We start from the raw sequence: 20,861 nt of genomic DNA, 5'->3' as shown, positions 1-20,861 counted from the left end.
GAGAACTCTCGTGGCGGACGACCTTGTCGTTAAATGAAGGCGCTGCCTTGCCATCGGCCTCTGCAACCATGACGTCAGCCTCAAGCTGCATTGACTGCTTTGGCACGTTTCCGACGATGAGGTGAGGGTCGCAGTTTTACCTTTCGGTAAAGTCATCGAGGTGGGCACTGAAAAGTAGTGGAAGCGGGGTATTACGGGCTGCGGGCTGAGGACGCTTATTGCCGTCGTGGGGCGTAAGACCGGAATCTGCCTAGACGACCTGCCGCATCAGCTGAGGATCTCAGGAGGGTTGGCGTTACTTGTGGCTTCGGATAGGACACCACTCTGCTTGCGCTGCCAGCGGACTCGTCACATCCCCTGCAAGTGCCGGGTGCCAAAGTGTCAACCTGCGAGCGGTCGGGCAGGACGCCGGCCACTGCGTGAGTGGGTAAGCAACGGCCACAGGCCCTGGTGGAGGCGAAGCCAACGCCGCGCTCGTCGTGAACGAGACGCATGCGGAGGCAGCGAATAATAAAGCGGTTACCGCCAGTGAAGCACCGGACGGCATGGTGAAGAATGACGCCGTCCGACCCGCGTCAGAGTATCCTCTAACGATGTCCCCAACGATACTCAAGAAGGCGACTTCGAGCAAGGACGAGGCGAGAGTGACGCCAAGCAAGGTGACGTCGGCGAAGGAAACCGAGGTGAAGCAAAGCAACGAGGTACACATGACCGACGCCAGCGCGCTCGACATAAAGCGACCACTGGAGCAGAACCCGGATTCGTCCAAGGGCAGCAGTGTGTTGAGCCTCTCGAAGCCGCCAGAGACGACGGTGCGGGAAAACTGAAACCGGCGCAGAGACCCTGACGAGCCAACTGGCTGACGAAGCACTGATTGATCTGGTGGGGGTCTCTAATCTATGCGAGTCCGTGACCTGCGATGTCTCCTAACCTTGTCAATATGCTGACGACAGCAACATTGAACGTTCAAGGCTTCGCCTCACGGCGTAGACAGTACCAGGTGAAACGGCTGATAATCGACGCACTCGCGATCCCGGAGATAAAAATTGAAAGCGACGGCACCAGCTGCCGTCGCTTTTCCACAGTTTTGAAGGTGGTGTGCGGCATGCTAACAGCTTGTACGGAGGTTGTTTGTTGTTTATAAAGAAATTTTTAAATGCAAAAGTTACATCTGTAACAGTAGACAGTGATGGTCGGTTTGTTATTTGTGATTGCAGTATTAACAATGCTGTGCAGAAAATGGTGTATATGTACGCGCCGAACGAAACGACTGCAAGGAGAATTTGTTTAGCACATTTGTACATCTATGATTGTCAACGAAAATTTGATATGTTAGGGGATTTCAACTGCGCTTGTGACGCGGAGGATCATTCTAATGAAACACGACAAACCGATGGAATCACACACATTTTAAGCAAAATGACAGCACAATTAGTTTTACAGGATGTTGCGAATTGTAAATAAGTTTAGGAGAAATTATGGTTCACACATTTCCAACCCACGAGTCACGCTCGCCTTTATAGAGCGCATGTGTCAATTGAACTTTTAACTTTATTTGAATATTATATTGTGTTGCCAGTCTACTTTTCTAATCCTGTAAAGGTGTCTTTTGTTGTGTGAGGGAAAACGAAAATAAATCTAGTTTTTATTAAGGTCCCTGGGAACTTAACAACATCATTTTTGATGATGAATTTTCAATAAGATAGAGAATAAATTAATCAGTAGGATTCTAAATGTAAGTGACAGCGCCAGCGAGCGATGGGAGTGGTTGAAACGCGAGGTGAAATTATGTTCTATAAAACGTTCCGCCACGCTTGCCTTCTGGAAGAGCGGTGAGGAAAAGCCATTACAGAAAGACGTCCGCAGACTCTGTCACCTTGAGATTGAAAACCAGGGAGGGTTTGAAAGCCAGCTTAAAAGGTAAAAGCCGTTTACAACTCGTTGTAACGCCGCATTAGAGCGCATCTCTTGAGGAGGAGGAGGGACGGGTACTGAGGGTCACGTCTGCTCGGGTGGCGGGGGGGGGGGGGGGTCACGTGACCTGGAGGGGGGTCACGTGACCCCCCAGAGAAATTTTTTCGTTAGATTTAGTGGAGAAATTTTTCCGCTAAATCGAGCGGGGAAATTTAGCCGCTTGATTTAGTGGACAAACTTTTCCACTAGATTTAGTGGGGAAATTTTTTCGCTAGATTTGTGGGGAAATTTACCCATATGAACCGCGCGGTTACACCGACGCTGCTCAAGCCGGAAGCGGGCGCCTAAGAGCGGCGCTCTAAAATGTCAAAGATAATAAGCGCAACTAGAAGCAGAGAAGTATAAATGTGCCGTGATAGGCCCTAGCGTTGAGAATTACATTCTTGGAGAACAACCAACCAAACGGGCATTAAGTGGTGAGCCAAAATATGAGAAAAAAACAACAAATTGTTGAAATGAAACTCGATGGATTGCTGAGGAGTCGCCCCGAAGTTATTGAAAAGGCGTTCACTGAATAATATTGGAATCTTTTCGCCCACAAAAAAGAAAAAGAAAAAAAAAACGTGGCAGTGATTTTCAGCTTGTTGATTATCTTGTGGTGATGCCGCGGTTAAACGACGAGCAACTTGTTGATACAAATTGCCGGAAAAGAAATCTCCGGGTTCTGGTGGCTCGACTGCAGCTTCTTATAAGAAATACGTCAGAACCAAGTACCTTCACGCAAAAATAAATGAGGCATGCACAACGAAGCAATTACCACCGTTATTTCTCAACACACATGCGGTTCCATGAAAGACGACGAATATAAGTTCAAAACAATATAAAGAGTTACAGGCCAATAGCTCTTGGAGATGTCGACTATAAAATATGAATCAATGTTTTAGAGCGCAGCTCTTAGGGGCCCGTTCCCGGTTTGAGCGGCGTCGCCGTCGGCGTCGCCGTCGGCGTCGCCGTCGCCGTCGCCGTCGGCGTCGGCGTAACCAAGGTCATCCCAAGGTCACGTGACCCCCAAGGTCACGTGACCCCTCCCAAGGTCATCTCAAGGTCACGTGACCCCACGTGACCCCCTGAAGGTCACGTGACCCCTCGAGGTCACGTGACCCCTTCCAAGGTCATCTCAAGGTCACGTGACCCCAAGATGACCCCACGTGACCCTTTGAAGGTCACATGACCCCCAAGTCACGTGACCCCTCTGAGGTCACGTGACCCCCGAGGTCACGTGGTCGCCTCCCCAAGGTCACGTGACCCCCAAGGTCACGTGACCCCTTCCAAGGTCATCTCAAGGTCACGTGACCCCACGTGACCCCCAGGTCACGTGACCCCTCTGAGGTCACGTGACCCCAAGGTCACGTGGGGGTCACCTTTGGGGTCACGTGGCCTTGAGGTCACCCCCAGGTCGCCTCCCCGAGGTCACGTGACCCCCTCCCCGAAGTCACGGGACACCCCCCCCGGAGCATATTAAAGAATGAGGGGAGGAGGAGGAGAAGGGGGAGGGGTCTACCCTCCCCTCAGTACCCTTCACTCCTCCTCCTCAAGAGCTGCGCTCCAATTCGGCGTTACAGGGATTTGTAAACGGCTTTCACTTTTTTAGCCCATCGATTGCAAAACGTCATAAGTGAAATCGTAGTGAACCATCAGACATGTTGTATTAAAGGAAGGTCCATTAATTTTAGCAAATGTATTTTCAGGAGAGTATACTAGAGTTTTGGGATTAAAATGTAGTTCAGGTTACCCTGGAGTTCGCTTTGACAGCTTGCAGCATCAAGTATTTTAGAAAATATTAGAGCTTGTACCAGTACCTGAACTTTTCATCAGCTTTGTCCAAAGGCATAAACAGGGTGCACTACACAGCTTATAATTAACGTTGAGCCAACCACGCGTATTAGTGTTAGCTCATCAGTTAAACAAGGATACCCTTTATAGCCATGGTTAATTAGTATTTATTTAGTGGCGTTTTGTAGAAATGTAAAGAAAAATAGTAAGATTAAGGAGTGTTCCTTTCATTATTCGGAGGTCAAACATCTGTTGTGTGCAGACGATAATGCCACATTTTATACATATCAGAGTAGTATTGCCGAAGCTGAGCGAGAAGTGAAATTGTTTTGTGAACTGACGGGAGTTTTAGTCAACTGGCAGAAGTGTTATAACCTTTGGCACGGAACATGGTCCAAGAAACCCGACATTATTCAGAATTTAAGTTTTATGTCCATGCCGCCCAAATATCTGGTTGTTCAACTACAACACAGCATTACAAAAGGCGTTTCAATTATTGGTCGACGGTAGTTAAAGAACCACACAAGAAGGCTGGCAAATGGTGAGGGTGGGAGATGACTATTTTGAGGCGCGCCACTGTTCGTTTTATTTTGTTAATAGCCAAGTTTTGGTACGTTCTTTATATTTTGGCATGCGCTCGAGTAAACTTGCAAAGGCTACATCGGATGTTTGCTCTGCTCATCTGGCAGTTCGGGCGGGAAAGATTATGTGGCGCTAATCTGTTTCGTCGCATGAGTAAAGGAGGGCTTTATTTATCACATGTGTTCATCAAGCTAACAGTTTCGCATTTTATGTTCCTTAGATACAAAAGTAATCCTTTTATTTGTGCCATATTCCAGAAAAAACTGCCAAAAAATTATTTTTTTTCATATTGTCACCAACAGTGCAGAATTAAGTTTTCTGAGCGAAGTGTTATACACGTGTAGCTTTTTATTTTGTTTCTCAATGAAATATTTTCAGCTCTCACGCGCAAGCGTTCATTGCGTGGCATTTTTGGAAGTGTTTCCCCGAGCTGGTGCACCGTTCCGTGTTCCATGCAGTCCAAGGACAGGACGTTTTGTGCAGGGTTAAGAAGATGGCTATACAGCCTTCCATAAGGACATTTTTTCTTTCAGTTGCACACAAACACATTTCAGTAAAAATTTGATTTGACCAAAATTATATTATCTTCGATCCTTAGGGAGTTTACCGACTTATGTGCAAAAAGCCCCGAACATTGGAACATGCATTTTTACACTGCTGGGACGTCTCTTTTTTCGGGATGTTCTACAGCGAACTCCTAAAAAAGACTTCGCTTGAACACCAGAAGGCATTAGAATCCTCCCTGTTAATTTGATCATATTCTTGGGCCTGCGTACAATGTGGTGAATCAGAATGGTTGTGCGGCACGCTGATATTAAAGCGCGTCAAGTACGATTGTATTTTTTAGAAAGTCTGCAAAGACATATGGTCTGGAGTACTGACTAAGTGCCGATTCTTGGCGTTCTGGACAATGTGAAGGAATTTTAATTTTTATGCCTGGGCACCACGTGTCGTGAATGCGATTTTTAGCATTGGGATTGTTTTTGTAATATCTTGTCAAAGTAGACAATAAAAAATTCGGACATGCATAGTCAGTAGAGTGTCTGGCTCGCAACTTAAGTGTACTAGGTTCAAATCCCGCCTAGAATTTTTCGAAATTTTCTTTAAGGCAAATGAAGCACTTTAAAAAGTGAAATGATTTGTGACATGCATCAATTCAATTCGCATTACATATAATGTTTTTTATTCACTTTCATTCCGCACGTGACATGACATTTTACGTGAGCGTTGTGGGTGAAATTCCCACGCAAAGTAATGTCGCTGGGACGTCACCCTATCGACGAATCAGGTTTTCCCAGCACGCCACCAACCCTGTTTTTTCTGCCACTCCAAGAAGGCCGGTTTTCTGCGACACCAGCTCCCTAACACTGTCGCCTTAAAACCCGTGATAAGGTTTTACACCCGTTTTTCTTTCCTAGCAGACGACACAGTGGTTTGAAGGGCCCAGTGTTTTTCTTCTCTTTTATGGAGCACACGACTGCGTGCCATTAAGTTCGTGACCAGTGAAGAAACTGCTATTCTCAGATAAAACGTTTTCTGGAATTTCGGAAGCACACAGCGCGTGAAGAGCCTTGATCGACGTCTGAGGTAACCGAGCTAGCGCCCGGACGCATTGTGAAGGTGAAAACATGGTTTATAACGTAATGATGATGAGTTACGACGACGATGTAAAGTGTATCAACGTCGATCTGCTGGCCAGCGCGCGTTTCAGGCAGGTATGGCGAACGTTATTGGAGCAAGCTCAGTTTCACAGCTCCGCCTGCGACGTGGGCTCAGTGGCAGTCACGAGAACCAGCAGCGGTGCAGTCGATTCTTACTTCCGGATTGTCTGGTCTCCAAGTTTGAATAGCAGTACTTGAACTTGGGCGAGTTGGTGATTTATTTTAATACTTCACAACGCAAAGGAACAGGCGCACACACAAAAATTCAAACACTCAAAGAAAGAACTTTAACACTGCGCTGACTCTCAACTCTGTTGTGTATTACACTACATCTTCTTCATCGTTTTCTGCTAATATACACATAAAAGTAAAAAATATAGAAAAGGAAGCTTTTCACGCGGTGGTAGCAGACGACGGGCGAGAAAGGGAAGTAAGATCCGACTGCAGCGCCGCTAGTTCTCATGACCGCCACCTGGGCCACTCGCCTCCGCAGGCGTGAATAGGAAGCTGCGAAACTGAGCTTGGCTCCAATAATTTTGGGTATGACGGCACAGAATGCGGCTGCTTCACGATCTGTTTGTAACACGTGTAACCTTACCGGATGTTTACTTGAAATAGAAAGGTATATCATTTCGCATGAATTCGTCGTCTGCAGCATGCATCACGAGACCTCTCGAGGACCGGAAATTTCCGTCGTGGTAAATATGAAGTCTGGGCTTCCTATATCAAATATTTTTTTATTGGATTAAATGCCCCGTCCAATTTTAAACGAACGTTTTTTGTTTTTTTTTTCGGAATGAATTACAATCCCATCTTTTTCTTTTATAACAACTCAACTTGCTACACTTTGCTTGGAGCGGTTACGTTACACCTACAGGACCCTCCAATGATCTTTTTTTTTTTGACAAATTTGAAATTTGTGCTGAAACGCACGTCATCTAACGTAGGCAAATAGAGAAAAAATGTTTTTCTGAATATTGTCATTTTTTTCAGTTTGGAGTAATATCGAATTACAGAAAGAACCAAGACATATTTGCTCTTTGACACAGTCTGAAGCATTGAATGATTAGGGGATTGAAGCGAAGCGGCTGGCCAATTGGCTGCAGGTTAGGCTCATGGCTGCCACTCCGAAGACGTGCACGCCTAGTCGGCCTCGTCACCAAGGCACCTTGCATCGTCGTAAGTTTAGTCTCCGAATGTGATTGGCGTCACCAATGAACCTGGGCTGTTTTGACTTCGGCGTCGGCGAACCCAACGCACGTCGGCGTAGAACGGCGCTCATCGTCCACTTCGCCGCGACCCACCAAAGAATCCCGCAAGGCGCTATGAAAGCACCGATTAACTGCACCGTGATATATTCGAAAGAAAAAAAAAACTGAAACAAATGCTCCGGGTAACAATTTAAAACTAGCTTTTATTTTCTGCTAATTGTCAGGGCCTACGAAGCTTCTCGGGGTAGCGCGTAGAGCTGTCTAGGTACACCTTCGCCCACTCGAGCGCACGGACGTTGGGAACACAGCAACACAAAAACGCAGAGGCACCATACTGGATGGAGGGAACAGCACACGACAGACGGCAGCCTCAAATCGCAGAAATAAGTGTAGCGCACACGATATCTTGGGTAAGCATGGACGGCGATCAATCAGCTCAATGCGCTAGCAGCACTAGTGCGCGTGCGCGTCGGGTGGTTTGGCTAATTTTGCTGCTGGAAGGTGGGTAAAACCAGTCAAACGGCTTGGTTCTTCTCCCCTTGTTTCTGCAGGTTTGAAAGCTATTTTTCTCGATTTTTTATCTCTCGTTGAATAAAAACGCTCTTGAGGGCATAACGATGGTGACGTTATTTAGCCTGCATATATAAACATTCTGACAGCTCTTGCCAGCTGCCAATCACAAAATGATTACCGGTGATGTAACTGGTGACGCGTTTGCAACACGCAGTAGCAACCGTACGTTGAGCTGTTTTCGCCTCGTGAAATTAAAATATGATGCGCTAATATTTCGTGGATACTACTTGTCCCCCGAGTAGCCCTAACCACTAATGATGTAATAACCTAAGTAGGTCTGAAGCTGGAATGTTATTTGAGAGTTCCTTAAGGTGTCAATGTAATGTTTTCAGCAAATACGCCAATTTATTTCCAACGGATTGGGGGAGCTCTCCCATGAATATTTTTCAACCAAATTAAATTCCCTTTCATATTTTTCTTTAAATGTAGCTCTGCGCAAAGCCCACTGGATCAATTAATTTAGAAAATAATTTTTCTGCTATGCAAAGATTGTCGCAGTCACTAAAGTGGTTTTATTTTTCCTGCGAAGGCAATTAAAAGCCTGACATTTCCCTTGTGTTGTCTTAATCCGCGGATTTTATCTTGACTTCACACCATCGCTTCTTTGTTTTCGGTGCATTTATCATTCTTCAACTATGAAAAAACTAAGCTAACTAATTACTTTGCTGCGCTGGGATATTAAAGAGGTTACATGCGCTCCTTAATTGGCAGCAAAGAAAATCATAAGATGAAAAACATATTTTTTTAAAATGATTTGAGACGTTGTATTTAGATAAAACCAAGTTTACAGTAAATGGAAATACATCCTTGAAATAAATACCACCATGGTCGCGTCGCCATATTTACAACTTATGTAAAGTGGATATTGAGATTGTTGAGTGTCCATGGATTGTAGACGCGATCGCTCAAGCTTTATTCAGTCAAAGTAAGATACTACACGTTTTACAGGAAGAAGTATATTTGGGAGGGAAAAGAGATTACCAAAAACAAACGTTTATCGAGCCAATAAAAGAATGACAAGCCAAGCTCCGATCACTTAAAAACATCGGGAACAAGATAGCGGGTGCCATTCTTGTAACACTGGGGAGGTCCGCAGACAGCAGTCTTTCCCAAATCGCGCCTTTAGAACGCCGCTTCTCTGCCTCAGGCTTTCGATAGCCAGGATCCCCAATCTGGGCAAATTGCGAAAAATTCGGCAAGAAGTCTGGCCGCTATGCCTGGCCGGGGTCAAGGTCAAGTGCGGCGTTCGTCAATCACGGCCGGCGGATCTCTTGCCGTCTTTTTCGCCAAGTGTCGAGATTAGGGCCCCTGGGATGACTGTGCACGTGGGGTATTATTTTGTTTACTCTTTAAGGGGGGATAGTACCCCGACATGCGACTTCGAGATGTTCTGCCATTATCTCAGCTCCTTCTGGGTAAAAACGGTTTAAACTTTCTGGGCATATTTCGCTGTCCTTCTAGCTATTCCAAGCAAAATATTATTTAAAACTATTGAGGTATTTTGTATTTATAAAAATTTGAAATAGAAGTTTTCTTGACTTAGTCAAGGAACATTTAAAATATAACTAATGCTAATAAAACGATGAAACTTCTCTCACACTTTCTACACAGTATTGGCATTTGACTGAACTAAAATAACAAGTTTGAAATGCTTAGGTCGTTCAAAATCAATTTTTGAACTTTGATACTTCAACTTAGGTGCTTTCTGCCTTGAGGAAATTGTAAATAAAAAAAATTTTTTCATGCAAATATTATATTTTTAGTTCAGTAGATGCGCAGGTTATGCAGCAAAACACGAGAGAAATATTACAAGAAAATGTTCATTTGTTTGAGAGAAAATGTTCCTTATACGAGCAAAAACAGCGTTTTTCACAAATCACTTTTGAAAGTTTAGTTGTTCAACGCTCAGCCTAAACTGCACCTGGTGCGTAGTCTTTAGCATCATTTGCTTCAGATTTCTTCGCGAAACCTTTCCTTGCACTTGCTTTGGCCTTCCTTCTTCGCTTGCTCTGAGCAGAGATCCGAAAGTCACTTTTGACTATTCGGGCCTTGTCCATCCTGTTCAGGGCCACATTACAAAACACTCCAGGTGTGACGCCTAAAGTCTCAAACACTTGCTTCCTTGCTTGGTTGCCATTGTTGTAGAAGCTAACCGCGTCATACACGGCTGCTTTTACTGTGCATGCGCCCACAAATGTTGTCTTTGGGCACCTGCACCGGATCAGGTTATTCAGGGACTCGTTAGACTTCTGGGTTCGCCCATGAAGGCACCTTCGTAGAAGCTCCGGTGCTGCATCGTGAAAACTAATTTTTCACGATGTCTTGTCAGTAGCATCAATTAGAAACAACTTTTCTTTCCAGTTGCACCGTTTTTTTTTTCAATGAGAGTTGCAATGTAAAGAAAGCTTTCTAAAGCCACGCCCACTTTAAAATGCGGATAGTATATTGATGACACTGTTTTTAAAATACTTCTGGTGCTGCTACGAGCGTGCCGTTTGGAGAATATGTTCTGTATGAACCGTAGTATTTTTTGGTTCTAATATTAAAAAACTATTTTTGGGTTGTATTTACCTACCATCCCCCCTTAAGAGCCGCTAACGATATTTTTTCTTCACTGTTTTAACGTCATTGGACTATTAGGATGCTGAACTGGCTAGGAATATAGAATATACATATATGGCAGTCTCTATGTATTAGACGTTTTTTGTTTTACACGGCCGGAGCACCCTGCGAGATTGGAAGGATAGAACTCCGGGGCTACTTTTGTTGTCGGAGAATTCGCGACGAAGCGCACCGGTGTATGTGGCGATTTCACCGTCCCGGGTGTCGATCACTGTTAATTTCCGTTAGTGCCAACAGCACCGCCAACGAGATGCATATCTCGGGCTTAATCTCAACGTCTGCCTGACTCCTATGTGATTGCAAGGTATTTTCTTTATATCTATCAGTGAAAGCCAGCAAGCAGTCCGTCCTCTGTCAGAGCTTCATCGTGTTTTCGTTCCATCTACTTTAATCTGAGTTACATTCGAGCGCAAATTTCTCTGATGAGAAATGAATGCGAAATAAAAAGACTGTCGTCAAGACACCAAATAGAGCGGTATTTGTTTTTAAAAGTATGACATACAGAAAGTTTCATAGAGCTCTTGCACCTTAGATAATTACCGGACACGCTACCAAGCCGCGTGTTTTAAAAGGACTAAATTTAACGGGAATGTGTCGTCTGCGACCCGCCGGGGACACCGTCCGTTATATTCCCTTTTTGCGTTCATGTAATTGATACTTCGCGAGCTTCGTTTTGGTATTGTTTAACGGAAAAAGCAAGCGACGACAGAAATTAAGAAATGCAATCGAGGATGTAACTAAGTTCTTAAACTGAACTACAGCTTACTTTATTTATTTTTTTATTTTTTCGGGGGCAACTGGCGGTGGCTGCCAGGGGTGATGTTTACGGTCGTTGAGCCGACTTCCTGAACGTCGGTTCATCTGAAGTTCGAATAAAACCGCTATGTATATATTCAAGTACTAGCTGATACTTCTTTTTATTACCGATCATTTCGGCTGGATATGTTGATCCCGAAGCGAAAGAACTCGAGTGATTTGGATAGCACTACTTCCGCACATTGAGCGACATGGCGGATATGCAGTACGAAAGCAGACCAATTTTTAGATTCCCAAACATAAATCGGAAATAAAAGATTTTCGAGCCGGATCGAACGTTACATTATCGTCTAGAGCAAGCACCCCGCAGCGTATCTATTCCAATTCTACCAACATTCAATGCAACGTTGCAGGTTCCTTTGACAATCAAATATGACGTTTAATCTAAGTCGTTCCTAGTGTCAAAGCAACGCCAAAAAAAAAAGAAGAAAGTCATGGCACAAAGTAATATACGATATAAAGCATTATCTTCACCGTTTTTCCAGCTTCGTATGATATTTATAATTAAAACTTGATGGTGAAAACGGGAAGAGAGTCAGATCCGGAACTCCAAGGGGAAATCTAGGCAGAGACAAAGATAAGGAGAATTGCGAACTACGGGGACACAAAATTTACCCCACCTCTACTTCCAACAGCGAAACGAGCGAAAAACGAATACATGTGTCACTTGAAGTTTGATTGAGCGAGACTCGAACTCTCAAAAAAATATTAAGAAAAAAAAAGATGAAAAGAAAACACGGACGAGGTATGTGATGGGAGGACAGTTGCAGGTCCCTCTCCACATTATTCCCGCTATCTCTTTTCCTTGAACGCCATCAGCGTTGGTCCTGAGGGTATTGAGTGCATCAATGCTGGTGGAATTTTGAAGATTTTTTGGGAAACAACGAGGCTCGGGTGGCCACTGGATTATGTCGAGCGTTGGCAGCCTCCTTCTCAGCTTCCTGCGCCCCCCCTTAAAAGTGGTGTCTCGTTCTGACCGAAAGCAGCGCGGTGCATGCCAAGTGATTGGATGCATGCAGATTGCTCTGGGGCTGCTATTGTCCCCGCTGCTTGCGTTTTCGAGCAAACTAAAGGGTAAAAAAAAATCCACCGCGCGTAACAAATCGGCTTTGCCGCGCGCACCGAATTTTCGGTCGCCGCCCCCGTGAAAACGTTTTTAGAACGCTGTGCTTGGTTCACTTGCCTGGAAACAAAACAAAAGAAAAAAAAATGCGGAATTCTCATTGGCTTTTACGCGAGAGAAGGAACTGAGAAAAAAAAAAAGTGAATCTTCTTTCTTGCAGGTGCGTGCAAAACGTATGCGCAAACTAAAACGTGCGGTGAAGAAACACGATGGGTAATATAAGCTTTAAAAAAAAAAAAAAAACGCGTAAAAAGTATACACTTGGTGTTGGATTGTATTCATTCTTAGCTTTAGTGTAGCTTGGTGCTTAAAAATGTAGATGGCGTTAACTGAGCACGACGCTTTGGTTTGTCGTTTGCTGTTTTTTTTTTTTTTTTTTTCTTTTTTAAACATATTTCAAAGGGTTGCGTTTAGGACGTTCTCGGTGGATGAGCGGGTTCTGGAATTGGATTGTGCAGTTGAAAATAAAATTATAGGGAGAGACGCAGGCGCGGGATGAGGTTTTTCTCTTTTTTTTTTTCCGTTTCTCGTTTGTTGCTGTAATACATCAGACGGATGTTAACATCCACTTTACATCCCTGTGGGTGACGACATCTCCCACCTGCTTTTTCGCAGAAGAGAAGGACCTCCATTCTTTATGCAGACGCAGAGTTTATACTTTTAATTTTAGCATTCCACAAAATGAATTCGTGTCCGTCACAATGTATTGTTTTATTTGAAGCAATATCTACGAAACAAACATTTATTAAAATAAAAAAAGAAACCTGCCTGTTTACGTCTTTGTTTCGGTCTAAATGAAATGAAAGTAATTATATAGCGTTCTGGACAGCTTAGTAAAAGAAAAAAAACTATATTGTATAATTATTGTATAATGAAACCTTCCTTGCCCGGCACACATCACAATGGTTGTGACTCCCAATTACAGTTCTAATAATAGCAATAACAAGTGTGATGACTTATTCTATAGTGCCTACAGACATCTTTGAAACTTTGTGTTCGATGTGCTCGGGATTATTTTTGTTAAAAGAAGGTACATAAAAAATGCAGACATGAACAAACAGAAATGTTAATAATTTCGAGGAGATAATATATGTGATATACATATTACGCATACAATGCATGATATACAAAAGGTGCATACGGAGTGTTTAATCCCAAATGGAACATGTGTCTTATAAAGGGGTGAATACTGGACGAGGCTGTCGTGTGCATTATGTATTTATCATAATAAAGGGCTGAAGTTGAGGTAGTTGGTACTTTGATGGCAAAGGTATTTATAAGGCTGGGCGGACATAAGATGAAGGGATACTCGTCGTGGCAAGTTGTCCAACTAACTAAAATTTTTCAATTACTTTTTAATAATTGGTTTCTGGGGTGATGTTGCAATAGCAGTATTTACGCAATTACTATTACCGCACAGACCAGTTTAAATAGCTTCCGAAAATGTGCTGTTTCTTTAGATATTAACTGATAATGTTTACGATATTAGCCTATTTCTAAAATGTGCACAAAAAAAAAGGCGAGACAAACCGTGCTGACAATGACCCCTACAAGAGTGACAGTCGTTTGTCACATCGTCAATTTCGTCATTTGCGTGCCAGCCAATGACACACTGCCAAGCTTGTGACGACATAACTGAAAACAGCTACGTACCTATTCTAACGGTCACTGGGGCAGGGCTTGCGCCGCTTTTTATGCGCAATTTTTAAATTAGGTTAAAAAGTTAAAATATAGTCATTATAATGTCTTAAAACATAATATCTTGCAATGTTTTATAAAATTGGTTTGGGTTTCATTAGTAATTGACGTCGATGCTGCAATTGCAACACGAAGCAAGAAAAAAAAATTAAAACGTTACTGCACATAATTTAGTTCTTAACATAGTTACCATGACCATTATCCCCTCGTCTAGTGTCCACCGAGCTTGATAGATTTTTGATGAAAAAGGCACTCGTCTTACTCTCACATCTTTTTTTTATATTCTGTTGTGCTTAGAATAGAACACTTTATATGAGGCAAATATGAAGTACAAAAGTATAAAAAGACAAACAGAAAATCTTCAATTCTAGCGGAGAATTTTTAAACTTCTCTGAGGTACATAGTACTCAAATCGAAGTTGTGAAAAATATCTGAGTCACAATCTTCAATGTTATTGTAAGTTGTCTGCATTTTAAATAACCGTGACTGTGTGAAAATTTAATCAGGATAGAGTGCAAAAAAGGACGACTGATTTCATAGCCAATGATCACCGAGGCTATGAAATAATAACTCCCTGAAATACCTATGACGAAAAACCAAGCCTCTGAAAACTACTTATTTCGGACTTTTCTGTCTAAATTTAGTATCTGCCATAGCGCATTTTTTACTGATATCCTCCGCACAAATTCAGTAGTTAGCACTTAGCTGGGTTAAAGAAACAGAAGTCAAATAATCGATTTCTACTCAAGTCTTCATCTAACAAGGCCACAGATAGATCGCACTATGGTGAATGACGAATTAAATGAGCGGGACAAGCGAGCAATCGTCCCTAAAGGGGTATTCACACGAGGGAGAAATCCCGGGGATTTCTCCCCGGCACGCGCATCCCACGACGAAAGCGTCAGGCTTTGCGATGTGCAAAAGCCTCGCGTTTTCATGTCGTGATGCGCGCGTGCCGGGGTGAAATCCCCGGGATTTCTCCCTCGTGTGAATACCCCTTAATACTCGTAGCGCTGCACAAAAAAAAAACACAAAACGAAAACGCACTCAACAAATATATTAAGATTAAAAGTTTCTGACCAGAAACACTCAAGGCATGAAGCTTCAAGGTAACACATATTAACACAACAAAACCTCTAGTTTTCTTTACAAATAAATATACATATATTGTTTGATGGGTGCAATGCACTCTAGAAACAGCAATTCGATATTGCATGCATATCGTTTTGTAACAAAATAAAAAGAAAATATCAGTGAACTTTATGAAAAAGTTACATCACCAGCAGAAAAAAGCACGATTAACTGTCTAAGATATAAAATAGTTTTATTCGCAGCACATACATGTTTACAAGAGCGGCCCTACGTTGATACGTGTGGAACACCGAAAGACAATAAAAGCACTCAGATAACCTGCTGCTGAAAACAATCGTGTAGTTTCACGCGCTCAAATAACCTCGGAATCACTCACAAGGCTTAGATCACAAATCATAAAAAGAAGGCTTGCGTAGTAACAAAAACATTGCTTATCTGATGAGCTGCGTTCGACATCTCATGCCTTAGCATCAATTTCGCCTCGGGTCATACCCTACGACACACGCAAATTTAAAACTAGAATCATTTCGTGTCAACAAATTTGCATATTATAAAATTGTATGTTTCTAGTCAATGTCCAATATAGTTATGTACATGCATAACGAGAAATTAGCTCTATGAGATCAGATGTCTAGAGAAAACTCGGTTCGTTCTTTGCGCGTCAACCGGCCTATTAGTCCGGACCGTTTTCTTCGATTACATTTTTCTCCAGGAATGAATTGAATTAACTTAGTTTTTGACTAAGAAAATGTAACGCGCTGACGAATAACCATTTTAAATACCTTTGTGACACAATATAATAAGAATGTGTTTGTAGCTATCAATTAAAAATAATCACGAGAATCGCAAATAGGTGTCGCCATGGAAAACTTCAAGGCAAGGAAAATGCAGTTTTCAAAGGCACTTTGGATACGTGAGTTAAAGAGGGTAAAATGTTATCGCGAAAAATATAAAAATAAAATAGAGTCACTTGTCGCATCATAAAAAGCTATGTGATGTGGTTGCGGCCAAGACAAATCCCCTCTGGCGCTCATAGCTCCGCTCTGCGCTTTCGGGTCGTCTGCTAGTGAGAAAGTAGAAGTGATAGCACTGAAACTTGTGCATGACACAGAAAACTTGTTGCGAACTTACTCGAAACAAGTTTTGTGGCACCTCAACTTACGTTGACGCAGTAACCAGTCCACAATTTAGCGGCTCAAAATGCAGATGTCCCTCTCTATTTGCCAGGGAAACGTTTGATACCGTCAAACATGCCGGTAAAAGTGTGCCACATATCCGAGCATTAAAGGGTATCAGCAAAGGACGATAATAGACAAACAGGATGGTCGTCAGCAATTGTGAATCACATAATCCACGCCTATAAAAGGATGAAGGTTAACCTGATGATGTCCCACAGTAATGCGGTGCTCGAGGTACGAGTGGGCAAAGAGAGCAACCAGCTCGTGGAAGCAGTATTGATGAGTCAAGCGGCTTCGAGACAGCCTGACGATCGAGCTCTCCATCCGGGCACTGGTGCCAGTACCGCTATCTCACTAGCAAACGGCAAAAAATTGCACAGTGGCGCTTCAAACCTAGAAAGGGTGTCGTCTCAGTCGGCGCGCATCACAATTTCAGAAGAATGGAAATCCGGCAGGGCGGCTGTGATTGTAGATACCACTAGAGTTCCTGTGTATGCTCCCCCGAAGGGGTAGCAGAGTTGCGCATCTGATTTCCCCGCGCCGCTCGCATCTCTATTTGTCGAACTAGATCACTAGGCTCAAAAAGCATCCACGCGTTGCAGAGAAGCCGAAACGTCGAATACGACTGCGTCGTCGCCACCGCCACCCGGCAGCAATCTCTTTGCAGCCTGTTGCGTCGTAGCAGTGGTTGTTTTAGTGCTCATCTCCAGCGATTGAAAGTTTTGTTGGGGTCGTGTAGAAGATATGCAGTGCTGATTAATTGCTGCTATGACTGGGTGTTGCTCACCGTTGGGAAAGCTTTTTTTTTCGATACCATGTGGACGACCGGTCGTCCGCCGTCGACTTCAGCGGCTTTTGCAAAATTTCATTGTATTCTTCACAAATCTCTGGATAGTGGACAAGGAAGGCAAGGGAGCATGGAAGCCTGTACAATTCGAGGCTGATATTTCTGCTATGCCGGCCCTGTCTTTGAGGAAATATCTTATCGCTGAGCAGAAATTTAAGTTTCTAATGCTGAGCCGCCTGGTGCTCTTGAAAACATGTTCAGCTTAGTCAGGTTCAAGACGCCCGTGCCGCGTGCGAGGGAATTTAAGTATACTTTTAGAATAATGGTCCTGGCCAAGTTTTCCTACCCCTGTCAACATGGTTCATATGCAGTTGACGGATCTCAAGACCTGACGCTTTTTTTTTATTTCATTTCATTTCATTTCATTTATTATACCCTCAGGGCCCGAAGGCATTACAGAGGGGGAGAGCAACAAGAAGGTTAATGCAAATAACATAATACATATTTAGACACACTCAGTAATAAAGTAATTAGTTATTGTATTTTTAAAGAGCTCAGAGTCCGTGATAATGGCGATCGACCGGGGAAGGTGGTTCCACTCCTGGGATGTGCGGGGAACGAAAGATGAATAAAACGTGGTTGTGATAGAGTTAGGAATGCCCACCTTATGTTGATGATCAAGACGGGAGGAAACATAGACAGGCCGAGCAATTAATTTGTCGCGCAGGAAAGAATTATGGTGATACATTTTATGGAATAGGGAAAGACGAGAAATTTTACGACGTAGGGATAAAGGTGGTAAAGAGAGAGTTGTTTTCATAGAGGTGACGCTAGCGGTGCGGTGATAGTTTGTGAGGATGAAACGAGCGGATCTGTTCTGAACGGCTTCCAATGTAGATACGAGAGTGACTAGTCCGGGATCCCAGACAGAAGCTGCATATTCTAACTTGGGGCGAATTAAAACTTTGTAAAGAGTTAATTTCAGTGAGAGAGGGGCTAATGAAAAATTTCGCTTGATGTAACCTAACATGCGGTTAGCGTTAGCTGAAATATGCTGAATATGTGTTTTCCATGAAAGGTTAGAAGCTATATGTACGCCTAAATATTTGTACGAAGATACCGGTTCTAGATGAGCATTATTAAGAAAATAGTTAGGAGAGTCCTGAGACTGGCGAGACACACGTATGACCTTGCATTTGTTAGTGTTAAGCTTCATAGACCACGAGTCAGACCAACGGTAAATAGCATTAATGTCTGATTGGAGTATACAGGTGTCATTATGATTGAGAATCTCACGGTAAAGTACACAGTCGTCAGCGAACAGAGACACGGACGAAGAGACACTAGTGGGTAGGTCGTTAATATAAATTAAGAATAGAATAAGAAATACAAAAGAAAAAAAAACTTGCGAAGGACCGCGAAGACGATGGGGCTGAAACAGTTGATGATGGTATTTTTGAACTGTGTGATGAAGAGCGGGACAACTTGAAAAATTTTGCTGGCTACGTTGCTTACGCCATCATTCGCAGGCACAAACTGTATTGTGCTTGTCAATTTAGTCGTGTTGACGGCAGCAAAAATGTTCCCGAGCTCTGGCTCTGAACCTTTATGCTCAACAGGGCCGCAATCCGTTTAACATTCCGTCGGAACCTCTGGCTGAGCTGATCCGAGCATGCGAGCAATTGTTCGGGTCTAAAGAGACTCGTCTCTTTGACTCAAAGTGCAGTATTGAAAGCCTAAAGAAATCCCTGGAGGAGAGAGTTATTTTGTAGGAAAAGTTCCCAGTCTGTCACAGTGTTACACAAAAGGCTGCAGCACATTTCTTTTTGTGTGGACTTCGATTTACGTTGAAGCAGTGAAACATGGAGCTGTTGTCCAAGTTGAAACATTAAAAAAATGCGGTTCCAAAAGCGTGGGGATGCGTGTCCTTAGCCGGAATGGCAGTTAATATGCCCTGTTGCAGCCTGTTAATCTTACTTTTTTTGTCTAGCCAAGTCAGTTTCCTCCGTTCATCAACTAATATGTCACGTTGAAACCTGTTTAGCTTGTTATTCCTTTATTGCGTAAACGAAATTAGTGTTCCCTTTTTTCTATATATCTACTCCGATGTCCAGAAGTCGGAAAATTAAATATCTTGCTAATATTAACATTGCTGTGAAGCAGTATAACTTGGTATCTTCCTTAATAGTTATTTAGAAGCTCCGGCAATTATTCCTCTTGTAACTCGAGAGCGATTGCCTTTATTGCTTTACGGAAATGTTCATACAGCTTATTCTTGTGTCATTGCGTTCATGTTTTTGTGTTAATGCTTTATCATTCTCTTAAAACCATTATTTATTATTGTGCATCCTGCTTCTGTTGGTATAATAAAACTTAATGGCAAAAAGTGATAATCAGTTATTATACTTTGCGATTAAATTAGTATATGTAGGCATGTCTCCAGGTGACTGCACTATACACAGTTTATATCATACAGACTTAAGCTGTTGAATCTACAACTGTGTGTGATTTTATATTGACAACGACACAGACTCCAAGATCATGAAACATTCTTATTTGTTCCCTGGTGCACATGGATGCTTTGAAGTGTCACGTAGAGAACCTCTTGATCCTTGCTGTAAACGTAAACATGAGATGTGTCCGCCTCGTAATCTTGTATGGGTAACAGGAATGCCTGCCAAATAACTTGTTGTTGGGCTAGTTGGCGATGATCGTTTTGAACCATGGTTAAAAGCGCTAAAAGGACGAACACAAAAGAAGACAAACACGGGCGCCCGTGTTTGTCTTCTCTCCAGTGTTTCTTTTTTTTTTTGGCGCTTTGTTTAGAACAGGAAGGCGTATGTAGCTGACATTGCCTTACTTTCCTAAAGCAAATCTACGTGCGTTAAATTAAAGTGTGAGGGAATAAACTGAAATCACAACACCTAAGCGGTAATAAAATATCACTTGCAGGGCAAACCAAATCACCTGCGTGACTTAAACAATTCACAGACGAATCGGAGAAATGTCTCAAGGAGGGGGGGGGGGGGGGGGGGACAAATCATTTGCAAAGCATTGTACATAATCTTTTTTCGCTCTACAAATGCATTTTTACCCCAAACATAAAATGAGACTAAGCTTAAATCTTTTGCGACGGCCACTGAATTACCTGCGTTCTGTCAACACCCTTCACGCAACGTGCCCTTTCTTGTCAGGTGTCCGAACTTTCCAAATTTCAAACTGCGCTCAAACTGCATAACACAAAAGACGCAAGTGCATCCATTGTGTCATACATTAGAGCGCTGTTTATATTTTAAAATGTTTGCAAAGCAGGAAGCAATACCATACACGTTTAAAGCGCTTAGTTGGTGCACGAACTTTGCTAGAGTACAAAACGGCGAAGTTTAGCGAACGTTTATTTGCAATATTTGTTTATTTTCACGAGCGTGGTGTACAGGCTCGTATTTACACGAGCATTTATTCACACCTCCATAAAAAGCGTAATGTTGTTGCCAAAAAAAAAGGGGTATGGACGAGCGTAAACCGTCGGAGCTGCGCCGAGCGTACCTGACTCCTGCAGACACGAGTGTAGCTTTCCGACAAAACATTTGGATGCTTTTGAGGGCAAGTTGGCGGACCTTTGCGCAACACTGCTACCGTACGTAGCTACATACAAAAACTCTAGATACCACGAATGAAGTGCCAGGGCGTTCTAGCTCATATTGGCCCCGATAGTACATCCACGCAAGCCTTATTAATAAGTTTGGGTGTCCCACCACTGCGCGTTGAAAA

At 43.1% G+C, this 20,861-nt stretch overlaps 1 pseudogene; it reads left to right on the top strand.

The window, feature by feature from the left end:
- The first annotated feature begins 593 nt into the window (after positions 1-593).
- LOC121047274 lies at positions 594-19,038 on the top strand (annotated as a pseudogene).
- Positions 19,039-20,861: the final 1,823 nt, after the last annotated feature.

This window comes from Ixodes scapularis, unplaced genomic scaffold (assembly GCF_016920785.2).
Source record: "Ixodes scapularis isolate PalLabHiFi unplaced genomic scaffold, ASM1692078v2 PGA_scaffold0__279_contigs__length_252992795, whole genome shotgun sequence".
NCBI lineage: Eukaryota > Metazoa > Arthropoda > Arachnida > Ixodida > Ixodidae > Ixodes > Ixodes scapularis.
This window is presented reverse-complemented; position numbering and strand designations above follow the sequence as displayed.